This window comes from Terrapene carolina, unplaced genomic scaffold (assembly GCF_002925995.2).
Source record: "Terrapene carolina triunguis isolate 2854851 unplaced genomic scaffold, T_m_triunguis-2.0 Scaffold85, whole genome shotgun sequence".
In the NCBI taxonomy this organism is placed as follows: Eukaryota; Metazoa; Chordata; order Testudines; family Emydidae; genus Terrapene; species Terrapene triunguis.
In genome coordinates, this window is record NW_020664436.1 from 50,991,468 (window position 1) to 51,005,295 (window position 13,828).

The following is a 13,828-nucleotide window of genomic DNA, read 5'->3' on the forward strand; positions in this document are numbered from 1 at the left end:
CAGTGCCCAAAGGTCTAACTGAGATAGGTAATCTTTGGAATTTTGTGCTCTGCCCTATCCAATCCAATTACATGCATTTCAACTGTATTTTTCACTAGACTTTATCTTCTTTATCTTAATTTTGTAGCTTTAATTTTCTTTTAATGTAGGTTGGTTGGTTTGTTTTATATAATATAGATCAGTAGCTGCCAAACTTTTTTGCTGCCAAGGATCTCTTTGGCATCTGACTAAATGTTCTAGATTCCTTTAATTTCTGGTACTATTAGAATGACCCTGCCAGCGTGGGAATGCCCCAGCCATCATGACCTCTCTGTCATGGTGTGTGGAGGATGCCATTTTGTCTCCATGCAGCAAAAGCAGTGGAATACTGTTCTGGCACATTCCAGCTCTGGCTCAAGAGATGGACTCCTGCATAACCCACAGCAGACCCTCAGGGATCACTTTGGGGAACCACTGATACAGATTATATGCTTTTGGGCAGAAAGCAATTTTAAAGCTTGAGTCTGTGCTACAGTATGTATTCATCGGTTATTACATGGAATGTGTTCAGAAAACGTATAACTTCACAATAAAGTCAAGTAGGCTACAGTACTACTTTTAATGAGGCTAGCTTTGTTTCGAGCCAGAATTGTTTTGGAAATTGAGCTAATGAGTTTTTGCCTAAGTGTGTAAGACAGAGAGAGAGAGACTGTAGGTAGATTTAAATGGAATAGAAGATTGGACATCATGATGGAAGATAAAATAAACTTAACTAAGTTTAAGGTAATGCATATGGGCACCAATAGTATATGCTTCTCATATGCTAATGCCTCTAAACTTGCAGGATTTTCTATGGGGGGCAAAAAAGGGAATATGTCTCTATGCAGCTGTAATGTATCTTTAGAAATAAGTCTTTACATTTTCTGTGCAGCTGGAAATCCAATCCTCTCCTCCTTTAAGTTGCTGTCTCCAGAGAGGTCACTCACTTTGAGTGCTTCCAAGAGAATGTTGCTGTGCTAGACAAGTTGCTATACATGTCTAATTTAATGTTTGTCTGATGTATATTAGCAGTTAGGGTCAAATAAGAAACTTTGAGTCTACTAAAGAATAGAAATTATTGCATTTCATGTTGCTATGTCGGACAATGATACACCATTGAATAGAGTGCTGTGTTCATGCGGTCTTTAACTTAGGAAACAGAAGTGAAGTTTTTCTAGGGAAGAGCAAAGATATGGTTAGATGTACACCAGAGATTGCAGAGACTAAAATTACGTAGAGAAAGAGAATTATAAGGGGACTAGACAGAAATCCCAGACTAATGAAGGGCATAGCAGAATTTGATATTTTTTCCTTTCTTGAGATTGTAGAGACACTACATGATGGAAAAAGGACAAATTTAGAATTAATAGAATATAGTCAGCCTGTGAAATGTATTGCTAAAGAAAGTGGATACAAATACTGTTAATGTTAAAAATGGTTAATTTTATGTCCATTAAAATGTCTATCTAAGGAAATCAAAGGTAATAAAATCTTGAAATTTCAGTGTGTTAATGTGCCTGCTTCTTTTTCTCCCTTCAAATGGGTAGCATTGCATAGTTATTCAGGTGAATCTTTTGCCTTCTGAAACATTGGAAATAGACTGATCCAGGGTGTGATCCCATATTTGCAACTATACTGAAATTAAATTGACCTCATATTTATAAATTCTCTGAGAAATCTTTAAAAAAATTAATACTTCAAGTATAATTCTAATCTGAAAAATGCTTCTGTAAAAATGGCACCACCCTCTTAGTTAAAAGGATGTGCTTCCTAGGCATATTCATTTTCATTTCTACTTGCTTTTTACTGTTTTAAGATGTTTTCATTACTTTTTTTTACTCCTGTTAGCACTATAGAACACACACATACATACACATACATACATACTGGTGAGGTGAGCTAGATTCTATTCCATCTTGGGCCTCATTAATAGAATTGTTAACAACTTTCTGATCGTAAGATTTTTATTTTCAGTGATGCATGAACCAGAAAAAGTCAGATCTTGGGTTATATTTTTGGGGTTGACAAAAAAAAAAAAAAAAAAAATCTTGTAAATCTTCTTGTCCACTCCTTCAGGATCCTTTTCTGCTTCCTTTATCCAGGAAGCATCAGTGATTGGCTAGTGGAGCAACAGGTCTGTTGTGCAGTTTTATCACCAGCTTCAGGGTCATACTCCAAGCCTTCTTTGCCAAGCCATTCTATGCTGTTCTGTCCCAACTGATTTGCTGGCCCAATAAAGGACATCCCCTGCCACTGCCTTTGCAATGTTGGGCAAGTTACATAGCTGGAATTTTTCAAAGGTGCTTATGGGAGTTTGGTGCCTAAATCCTATTAATCGCTTCATGACTCACTGAATCCATCTCTAAAATGCTGATACTAACAGCAGATTTGATCTGCAAGTTATTGATGCAATAAAAATGGAATTCTACTGCATCCATTTTTACAAAATCATTTTTCAAATTAGATTGTTACTTTAATATTCTGGTTGAAGATATTCTGTTTAATGCAGATTAATTATTAACTTACAATACACAAAGCACTATATACTAGTGACCACAACCAAGAATGAAGCCTCACTCTGCTAGGTACTATAAAATGCATGGTAACAGACAATCCCTACACTAAAATACTTAAAATCAAAATAGATAAGACAAAGGTTTGGGGAAAAATAGGCACAGAGAATTGAAGAGGCGTGCCCCAAAGTCTGATGGCATGTTGTTGGCAGAGTTGGGAATAGAACCAAGGTCTTCGCAAACCAGTCCAGTGCCCTAACCACTAGTCCTCAATGCCTCACCAGCAGAAATACAGACTACAGGGGAGACAGTATTCATTTATTAGTATAAATTGCTAATTTATTATTTTTGTTAATGAATGTCAAATATTCTGGGAATTTTACAGACATGTCTGAAGAAAAAGTTTCTATCTCCAACATACAGATGAAGGGGGAGTGGTGGTGGTGGTGGCGGCGGGGGGTAGAAGGAAGAGAAAAGGATGCAACTTAAAAGCAAAGTAAGCAAATGTGTGGAATATTTTTTAGCTCTACATTTTATTCTAAGTTAATCGCCTTCCTCTGTCTCAACCCCTTCCCTTCCTCTTTCTTTATATCAAAACCTGTCCCGGTTCTATTCCATAAACAATTTCCAGCATATCAGCATAGCCTAGGTATGACAACACACTGGAACAAGAAACAACCACTCAGATAAATACCACAGAAGTGCCTTCACTAACCCCTGCAGCTTACTATAGTGATTCTGACTTCTTTGCTCCATGGTGATGCGGGTTTCCCAATCCAGGGACAGACACTTGATGATCTGGCTTTCATGCTTCCAGATGCACGTTGCAGTTGCAACAGCTTTCCATTCACGAGTGCACTGTAGTGGAATGCAAATAATCATATTTGTACAATTGGGGGATTAATATGCGACTTGAAAGGTGGGTGTAAAAATGGTTAAAGGGGAGACTAAAATGGGTCATACTGAAAGGGGAACTGTCAGGTTGGAGGGAGGTTTAGTGAACTTGTTCAAGGATCAGTGTTGGGACCAATCTTATTGAACATTTTCATTAATTACCTTGGCACAAAAAGTGAGAGTGTGCTAATAAAATTTGCAGATGACACAAAGTTAGGAGGTACTACCAATGCAGAGAAGGAGTGGAATATCCTACAAGATGATTTGGATGACCTTGGAAACTGGAGTAATAGAAATGGGGTAAAATTTGGCAGTGCAAAGTGCAAGCTCATGCAATTAGGGACTAACAAGAATTTTTTGCTATAAATTGGAAGCGACAGAGGAGAAGAAAGACCTGGGTGTATTGGTTGATCACAGGATGATTATGAACCGCTAGTGTGATGTGGTCATGAAAAAGGCTAATGAAATCCTAGGATGCATCAGGTGAGTTATTTCCAGTAGAGAGAGGAAAGTGTTAGTACCATTGTACAAGGCACTGGTGAGTCCACATCTGGAATACTAGGTGCAATTCTGGTCCTCCATGTTTAAGAAAGGTCACTTCAAATTGGAACAGGGGCAGAGAAGAGCTTCTAGGATGATCAGCGGAATGGAGAGCCTATCATATGAGAAGAGGCTTAAGAAGCTTGGGTTGTTTAGCCTCACCAAATGAAGGCTCAGAGGAGATATGAGTGCTGTCTACTTATCTATCAGAGGGATAGACTCCAGGGGGGAGGTGAATTATTTAAGTTAAGGGCCAATGTTGGCCCAAGAACAAATGGATATAAACTAGACATCAGTTTTTAGGATTGAAATTAGACATTGATTTCTAATCATCAGAGGGCTGAATTTCTGCAACAGCCTTCCAGCCGGGCAAAAAAAACTAACTTGTTTCAAGACTGAGCTTATTACATTTATGGAGAAGATGGTATGATGAAGTTGCCTACAAAGGCATGTGGCACTGCTTCACCTGCTATTAGCAAATATCTCCAACAGCTGGAGATGGGACACTAGGTGGGAAGGGCTCTGCGTTACAACAGTAAATTCTTTCTCGAGTGTCTGGCTGGTGGGTCTCTGTACGTGTGCAGGTTCTAACAGATCAATATATTTGGGGTCAGGATGGAATTTCCCCCCCAGGTCAGATTGGCAGAGACGTAGGATTTTTTTGTTTTTTGTTTTGCCTTCCCCTGCAGCATGGGGCACAGGTGACTTGCTGGTTTCATCTAGAATAAATGGTGGATTCTCTGTAATTTGCAGTCTTTTAAATCAAGATTTGAGGACATCAGTAACTCAGCTAGAGATTATGGATCTATTACAGGAGTGAGTGAGTAAGGTTCTATGGCCAGCAATGTGCAGAAGATCAGACTAGATGATCATGATGGTCCCTTCTGGCTTTAAAGTCTATGATTAACTTTTGGCTGCTTTGTGAGTTCATAATAGGAACTAAAAATCTAAGTCAAACTGGAGAAACTTACATCCAAATGCTAGACTTTGACATTGCATCCCGAGGGAGGATTCCCAGGAATTACAGGGAAAAATAAGTGTTCTGAAGCTTATACTAATAATAGTGAATGATATATTTTTGTTTGCTTAAGATGCCTAAGGCTTTTGTTCAAGATATAGGAACTATCATGCTTGGTCATTCTATTCTGACCCATTGCAGTCTGCAAATCATTTTGACATTTACATCTGCCCAGTAGGAAACTAGAAATGTTGTCATGGTCTTTTACTGGTCACATTTTTATTTATTAAACATGTCATGGTAGCACCCAGATGCCTCAGTTAGTAATGTGCTAGATGCTGTATAAATAAGTGTAAAAATGATTCCTGATGTTTTAGCTCTGATATAAAGCATTTGAAATCCAATATAACTGATTATTCAACAAGCTTTTAAATCATGGGATATAATGAGATACTTCAAGACTTCGTGTTTTGTGTACTGAAAATATGTCTGCACGACATTAGGACTTACTGAATCTCTGCACTAAAATACTGTGTGGGCTTTAGAAAGGAAGTGGCTTATTTCACAGAAAAATGTGTCATCAGCAGTGAAAAGCTTTTAAAATGTTCTGAGATACCTTTTTGAGATTCTCTTCATATATACTGTACACCTACACTGGAAAAAATGACACTCCAGCCTTTTTTCTGAGAGAGAGAAGTTTTGCCTTGCAGCATTTTAACACTAGTATAGTTTATTTTTCAAACAAAGAATAGCAATCTATACAAAGTAGGTCATATAGCTAGCTATAGCACACATGAATACTGTGTATTTAGTTAAGGAACCTGGATAAAATTTAAATTGATATCCAGTTAGAAATGTAGGACTCGAAAGGATCTTGAGAGATCTTCAAGCCCAGTCTCCTGCCCTGAGGCAGGACCAAGTAAACATACACCTGTCAAGGATGGTCTATGACTAACCTCTTCTTAAAAATCTCCAGCACAGTCAGTATTCCTGTTCCTGATAACCAGGTGTGGCCTTCTGTTTGTATCCCCCTGGATCATGTCTTCAGCAGATGATTAGTATGTATATCAGTTAATTTTCTGTTTTGCCTCAGGAGAACAATATTTTCATTTTTGTTCCATACACTGAAGCGAAGAATCAATCTGATCTCTAAACTGTGAGGTTCCTGGAGCATTGTAGAAGTATGATTGGAGAATTTTTTTTAAACCTGTTTAATTTCTTTGAAATTTTCCACAGTATGACAAACTTCACTCCTCATTTTTTTGGTAAGAGCCAAATGCTTTTCTCATATGCCTATGGCAGAACTTGATTCCAGTATGCTTTTCTCCTTATATATGTAGTTTTTCTCCTGCTGTCAGCAGGAAGTGTGTGCAGTTACGGAGCCCATCTTATTTGCATCAAGATCCACCAGCAGTGTCTGAGAGCAGAATTTTTCTTTAAGACAGTAACATTCTGCACCCCAGATTGGTGTCAGAAAATGTGTAGAGTAGGAAGGATAAGCTTACATTGCGTCCGTGCTTGCATTTTGTTTTTTGTGGATAAAATGAGAACAAGGTTTAATGTTGTCAATCCAGCACCTCCGTGAGCACTACATTCCTTTAGCCTCTCCCTTTTATAGACATAGGTATTTCTTAAAGGTGTTAGTTTTTCATTCTATGTGATTTTTTGTCTCTGCTGTTCAGATAGGTGTAGTTCTCGGGAGATCAGTTAATCTGCTTCAGAGTAATATTGTCAAAAATTTTGAGTAGTAAGCTCAGTCTTCGACTGGTTGATGACATATGTCTTATTGTCTAGAATGACTGAAAATTTCAGAGGAAATTAACAGGTAAGTAACTTGTATAGCGTTATCACATGATTTCAAAGTACTGTACCATATAGATCACTGCAGAACTAAGCCAATATGTAAGCACTTTAGAGACCACTTATATACATGAATAATTTGCCATTTCCATAAGGTTATGGAAGAGGACATTCCTTCTATAGTTAAGGATGTAGGAAGCTTTCCATTATAAGGCTGATTTTGCCTTTTCTTTCTCCATTGTGTATCTCAGAAAAGTCTCTACAGTTCATATTTCATGTGTGTGATTTTTGAGCGAAGAACTTTTCCGCAAAGTTTTGAGGTGAAATGGATAGTTTATTTATAAGTTATTGGACTTAAACAAAATTCAAGTAGGGGATGGAGGGGAAAAAAAACCAAAAACCCTACCAGGTCCCTTTTTTGTGATGTCATCACTCAAAAGAAACTAATAACCTCAGCAAGGATGGATAAAAGAATAAATCTGAAGTTTCTAGGCCGAGTTAAGTACATTATTTTTTGAGAATGGAGCTACTCTTTTCTATACACCTCTTCCTCGATATAACGCTGTCCTTGGGAGCCAAAAAATCGTACCGCGTTATATTGAATTTGCTTTGATCTGCCAGAGCGCGCAGCCCCGCCCCCCTGGAGCGCTGCTTTACCGCGTTATATCCAAATTCGTGTTATATTGGGTCGCGTTATATCGGGGTAGAGGTGTATATTAAAAGAAATCTTTTTCACTTTTGAAGTCCAGAGATCTGGCAGACCTTCTGGATCTTCAGAAAGTCATGTGGCCTGAGGCAAACTTGGTAATGTCCATCATAACTTCGGTACTATTGTGCATCGCTGTTAGATCACAGATGTCTCCTGAAGTGTGTAGCTAAGCAGCCAAAGATTAGAAGAGCTCCACTTTGCAGATGTTACTGCCTACAGAGGCTTATGTCACATTAATATTTCACAAATCTAAACAAAAACATTCCAGCTTTTGAATCTAGTAATAGATATCTAAGTATCAAAAGGACAAAAATCTTTAAGAAATCCCAGGGGTGGAGAAAAACCTTTAAACTGGACTTAAGATTGTAAGTATGTATAAATAACATAAGGGAAAGATAGTCTAAAAGAACATTGTAGCTTAAAAAAAAATGTACAAACTCAGGAAAAGCAAAGTTAAGTGTAAGTTTAAAAAAAAAAAAGTGTGCAAATACAGACTTAAATAACAATAATGTTTCAAGTATCTTAGTACCCAAATGTGCTATGCATCTTACAATACAGATAGAAAGAAAAGGCTTTGACGTTCTCCGTGTATTCTCTTCTCCACCTACGTTTACATCATAAGACAGCTTCATGCCTGCATATTGTGCATCCTCCTCATAGAAAGCAATACTACATACTCTAGTACATTATATCATACATGACATACTTAAGCACTACCCACCCATTACGTATGTTTCTACATCTACACCAGAGAACATACTCCAATTCATTCTGTTGATATCACACTTTATATGAAGAAATAATCATCCAATCCTCATCTGTACTTTCTGATGTAGTTCCTTCATATAAGTCCCATACATTTTCCCTCATTCCAAACCTTTACAATGCACAGTGAGCATCTGTACATTAGTCCCATTTTAAGTCCTATATTTGTTTTGCAGACCCTGCATATCCTTATGGCGATAGACAGAAAATCTTAAAGTGGACTGTCAAAATACATGGTGATAAGATTTTCCTGGTTGAAATGCCAAAGAATAGGGAGGAGTGTAAGGTACAAGTAGCTTTGATACTTAGCATAGATACATATCTACTGTTTACCAGGACGCACAATGTGGGAAAGATAGGGAATAGTTATGGTCATTTGGGTTGCCCCAGCTCTGCTTTCATACTTTGCTATGTTTAAACCATTAAACTTAATTGAGTGGTTAACTTTAAATCTAATCAATTCCAAAAAAGAGTTAAAATAATTTCAGGTACTATAGCCATTTCTGAGTCCCTGCTTCTACTTTGTGGTTTTACAATCACATTTTCCTATTTTTTTAAATGTTTTTCTCTTCCCTGTTGCTGACCCACATAAACAGAGGAAAATGACTAACCTGGCAATACAGGGGAAATGATGACACTATACATAAAGGACTATTCAATGCACATAGTAAGCTGAAAAACAGAGAGATAATTGTTTCCCTTGTAATTTTCCTGTTCTAGACATCTTAGCACAGTGGTTCTCAAACTTTTGTACTTGTGACCCCTTTCACATAGCAAGCCTCTGAGTGTGACCCCCCTAAATAAATAAAAAAAGTTTTTAATTTATTAACACCATTATAAATGCTGGAGGCAAAGCGGGGTTTGGGGTGGAGGCTGACAGCTTGCGACCCCCCATATAATAACCTCGCGACCCCCCTGAGGGGTCCAAACCCCCCACTTTGAGAACCCCGTCTTAGCAGTTGCAATAATATTACTTTACGTAAACATTTTTCATGGCAAAGTGTGATTTGAATTGCCCGGCTTCTAATATTTGATATTTTTTAATGCTATGTTTTCTTAGGGTTACCTTCCCTAAAGTAATATATTTATAACCTTACCAGTAGTTTAAGGAAGCTTTTATTTCAGCACCTGGGAATAGAGCTGTAAGTTTTCGCTCTAGCTGTCTGCTACTTTACCTCACTATACTAGTTTGTTCATTGTACTTCTCATTATTATACAGTGTAATTTGATATTGTAAAGACAGTTGATCTAGGTAGATTCTCACAGCTCAGTTTTGATTCTGGTCTAGAGGTAACTTTTTGTTTTTATTACAAATAGAGGGTGTTATCCATGCTTTTTTCTAATATATTTCCATGTCTCTTCTTACTAACTAACAAACACTTTGCTACTACTTAGATGGTGATAATGTAAGTTCCTATATAGATCTACTGGTGTCATACTTGGGAAGTCTTAAAAGATTTGCAGAGGTATTTAATCACTGTTATTTTTCTCCAGTTGCTGTCCCCCACGCTCCCGTCACTCCGCTCCCCTCCCCCCATCCCCCTGGCCTAGAAGCTGGAAAATGGGGGAGGGGTGAAGAGGACAAATGGACAGAGTACTGTGGCTGGCATCAAAGTTTTTCAGAATTTTAAAAACATATGTACTACTACTTTGGAAATAGATAATAATTTTGTTTACAGTATATGTCCACAGTACTGTTCTTTCCCCATGAAAGTTCTTTCCTTTTGGTAGATCATATCTTCATTTTATTTTTTAGAGCCAGAAAATTGATGCTTACTTGCCTTTATGGGCAGCGATCGATCCAGCAAGGGTCGATTTTATCGCGTCATCGACCTCTGAGTGCTCTCCGGTCGACTTCGGTACTCCACCAAGCAGGAGTGCAAGCAGAGTCGACGGGAGAGCGTCAGCTGTCGACTTACTGCAGTGAAGACAGACTTACCGCAGTGAAGACACTGCGGTAAGTAGATCTAAGTACTTGGACTTCAGCTACACTATTCATGTAGCTGAATTTGTGTATCTTATATCGACCACTTGCGGTAGTGTAGACAAGCCCTTTGTTTGATAACCGGCTTTAATGCTGGGTTACCATTTTCTGTGGTGTGATAACCAGGCACCAAGTAGTGTAAGATCTCATTAACCACCTAAGTAATATTAGCTAAGAATTTGTATTTATCTTTTTCTTCTGCATCTGGTTCACTCAACTTCAAATCTTTCCAGCAGAGTTGCATGAACTGGCAAATTGGATAATAGTTTCATGGATTCAGAGTCAGCATTAAAGCCATATTAAAGTTGTAACATGAACTAATGTAGGAAGAGAAATTCAAAGAAGAAATGCACAGTATTTTATCCACTATAACAATTTTTTTTAGGATTCCTTTTCTCTCTGAATGTGCCTTTTGCTTTTTCACCTAAGGGATTTAGGAGCACAAGTCCCATTGAAAGTCAGAGATTTGTGCTCTTAACTTCCTTAAGTGCTTTTGAAAACCTCCCTCTTAATTGCAGGATGCAGTCCCTACTAGCAGTAAGTTTGTGAAAAAGAGAAATGGAAATTAAGATATATTTATATTGGTGCAAAGGACCTCAAAATTGTAAATGACAGCAAAACACTGAGTATGAAGAAGGCAGGAATCTGGAGGAAATTATATCAGGCAAAGGGGAAAGAAGAATGTGAATGAGTGCACTAATATGCTTCCAGTATTGCTAAAGTAGCATCATATGTATTTTAGTTTCTCCATATTGACTTTAATATAAGTCATTTGTTGATGGAGTTTAGGAAAAGAGGGGATTCAAGAGGGATTTAAAAGGAGTGTGAGATTGCACGGTGTCTGGCTTTGACTCCTGACTTTAATTTTCCAAAGAGTAAAAGTACAAGCTGTTGCTGGTCAGTATTGAAACTAGAATTCCTAGAAATTTGTGCTACTGTTTGGGAACTGGGTGGAACACAGTGTACTTTTTGAGATTGCAGCTGACCTTGGTTCTCACTGGCATTTATGTATAGTTGCTCCATTTTCAAACATTTACTTATTTAAAACTATGCAAGATAAATTCAGTTTTGATAGAGAATGTCCAACAGAGTCATCATAATGGAACAGACGAAGAGGAAGAAGTTGGGGACAAAAAAGCAGTGAAGCAGAAGAGGAACTCTGGCATTTTGCAGGCTGGGTAGCAGGGTAAAACATCTGGGGGTAAACTGGAAGAGCAACTGAAAGGAAGTTGTAATGCAAGACGTGGTCCGAATAGTAGAGGAAAAGGGGATAGGCTAAGGAGGCAATAGTCAACAAAGCTGAAAAGACAGTAGAAAAATATTTTCATTCTTTAAATTAAGAGCCTGTTTTAGAAACAGTATAGGTTTCTTATGTGACTATAAACCACTCTTAATCCCAAAGTCATACATCTCTGGTATATTTTCTAATGTTTTGGTGTGTCCATTTTAAAAATACACTAGTGATTGGATTTCCACAGCCTAGTAGATCTCTGTCAGGTAGCTTTTCCTGATAGTCAGCCTGCATTTTTTTTGTTTCTTCGTATTGCTGCTAGTTAACCATTGTACAATTCTAAATAGGTCCTTTTATATTTGTAGAATAGAGATGATAGTGCTTTCATACTCATCTCACAAATTGGAGGATATGTCACTTTGAAGATTTGGTCTTAGTTAAGTGCAACGAGTGCTGGTTGTTGCTCAGATGCTTCCCCCACTGCCCCCCAAGTTTAGTAAAGCAACTTTTAAAATGTTGTCTTACAGTTTTGAGTATAAAATTATTTTTAAGGGAAAATGTTTAATTTAGTACTCATAACTCAAAAATGCTGTAAGGATTACTTTATGCTTTAAAGAAACATGTAATTTGGAACCACGCACATAAAGAACCCACCCCAAAAGACACTAATTTCTGAAATTTCTGTTCAAATAGGGTTATAATAATGAATAGGATGATTCTGTGATGGAGACTCTGTACACAAATTTTACAGGTTTTGTTTTCATGCAAAAGTGAATATGAAATTGTTTGAATCTCTGATACTTAAAATAGCAAATGGCATTTGGTGGTGGCATTTTGAGCATAGCCTATCTTCCTCTCCAGTCTGATTCCAAACCTGTTCTTCCCTCTCCCCCCACCCGCAGCTCTCTCTCTTTCTGATAGATGCAACCAGAATCTAAGATTATGGTTTGATATTTCAGATTACTAGTGATAGCCATTCTGTTATTTGAACAGTCAAATTAGCAGTGGATTCACCATATGTTTACGTATGTGGCTACCCCACAGAATTCTGATACATGCACACACCAGTCTGGCTGGTGGCTTCTGTGGCACACTATGCTTTTTGATGGGACCATGCATTTTTCATGCAATGCATTAGTCCCACCTATGTAATCTGTGCTATCTGAGTGTTTGGATAAATAATTTTAGGGCTTGTCTACACTTACCGGGGGTTTGACATGCGGCGATTGATGCATCAGCAGTCGATTTAATCAGTCTAGTGAAGACCCGCTAAATTGACCGCCGATCGCTCTCTAGTCAGCTCCTGTACTCCACCTGAACGATAAGTGCAAGGGGAGTCGATGGGAGAGCGTCGATGGGAGAGTCGACATCATGTAGTGTGGACCCCGTGGTAAGTAGATCCAAGTACGTCAACTTCAGCTACGTTATTCACGTAGCTGAAATTGCATAATTTAGATCGATCTCCCCCCCATAGTGTAGACAAGGCCTTAGTCTAAGAAAACTGCCTTCCTAGCTTTTTGCATAATTTAAGGTTTGTCACCATAGTTCTAGTAATGAGATGTGTGAATTTTTATCAGTGTACTTTTTACTGCTAATATATTGTTTTTAAATACCACAGAAGTTGTTGAGTGCAGATAAACTCAGCTATGCTTAATCAGCCTGCTGCATTGATACAGCTTGGTTTTATGTTTTGCAAGTTAGATTCAAAGCAGCTTTAGCAGTTTCACACCTAGATTTCAAAGATCTTTTTTTTTTTCTGTAAATGTGTTGCCACTAACACATTTAAATAACAAAGAATACTAAAGCTTTTTCTCAGTATTTTTAATGCCCTCCCCTTCCTCTGCACTTTGTTCTTATTCAAATGTACTGCATATGTATACAGTCCAGGATGGTGAGGATGCAAGAGAGGAGAGTGGCAAACTGGTTGATTTAATTTTTTACTTCAGAAAAATACCAGGACACTGAAATGAGCAGTAAGAAAGGTAAAAGTTAAAGTGAATCTTCAAGCCTATTAACCTGGCAGATAAGAGATACTAAAAACAAAGGCATTTTCTCTAAATCAAGGAGGAAAACAATTTAGCACTAAAACTAGTCTCAAGAGAGACTTGTTTCAAACTATTTTCTGTCAGCCTGTTTGTAAAGTGTCACTTTGAGAATCCCCAGACCTTGTGCCCTGTGAATAAGGTCCACAATGTCTTTGGGAGCCAATTACAGTACATTAAATATCCAATCATGCCAGAGCATGTTTGGAGTATCTAATTTATTCTTTTGTAGCAGGGTCAGGACAACACAATTTTTCTAGGTTCTGCCCTTTCTCCTGTTCTAAGTGGGTGTAACTGTTACATGGGGGTGATATTTATCAGAGAAGTGTCCACTAAGCAGATAGAATTTCAGCCTCCCTCTTCCTCCTCCTTCA

The 13,828-nt window shown here is 37.9% G+C and overlaps 1 protein-coding gene across 2 annotated transcripts in view; it reads left to right on the plus strand.

The window, feature by feature from the left end:
• Positions 1-13,828, plus strand: part of HBS1L (HBS1 like translational GTPase) — a 105,439-nt gene that overhangs the window by 31,777 nt on the left and 59,834 nt on the right. The window contains exon 1 of one of the 2 annotated variants that reach the window (XM_026649805.1): positions 3,007-3,027. The exons of the other annotated variant lie outside the window; for it this stretch is intronic. The gene's annotated coding sequence lies outside the window, so the exon portion shown is untranslated. Of the gene's footprint in view, positions 1-3,006; positions 3,028-13,828 lie in introns of those variants that run through there. 2 annotated transcript variants of the gene reach the window in all.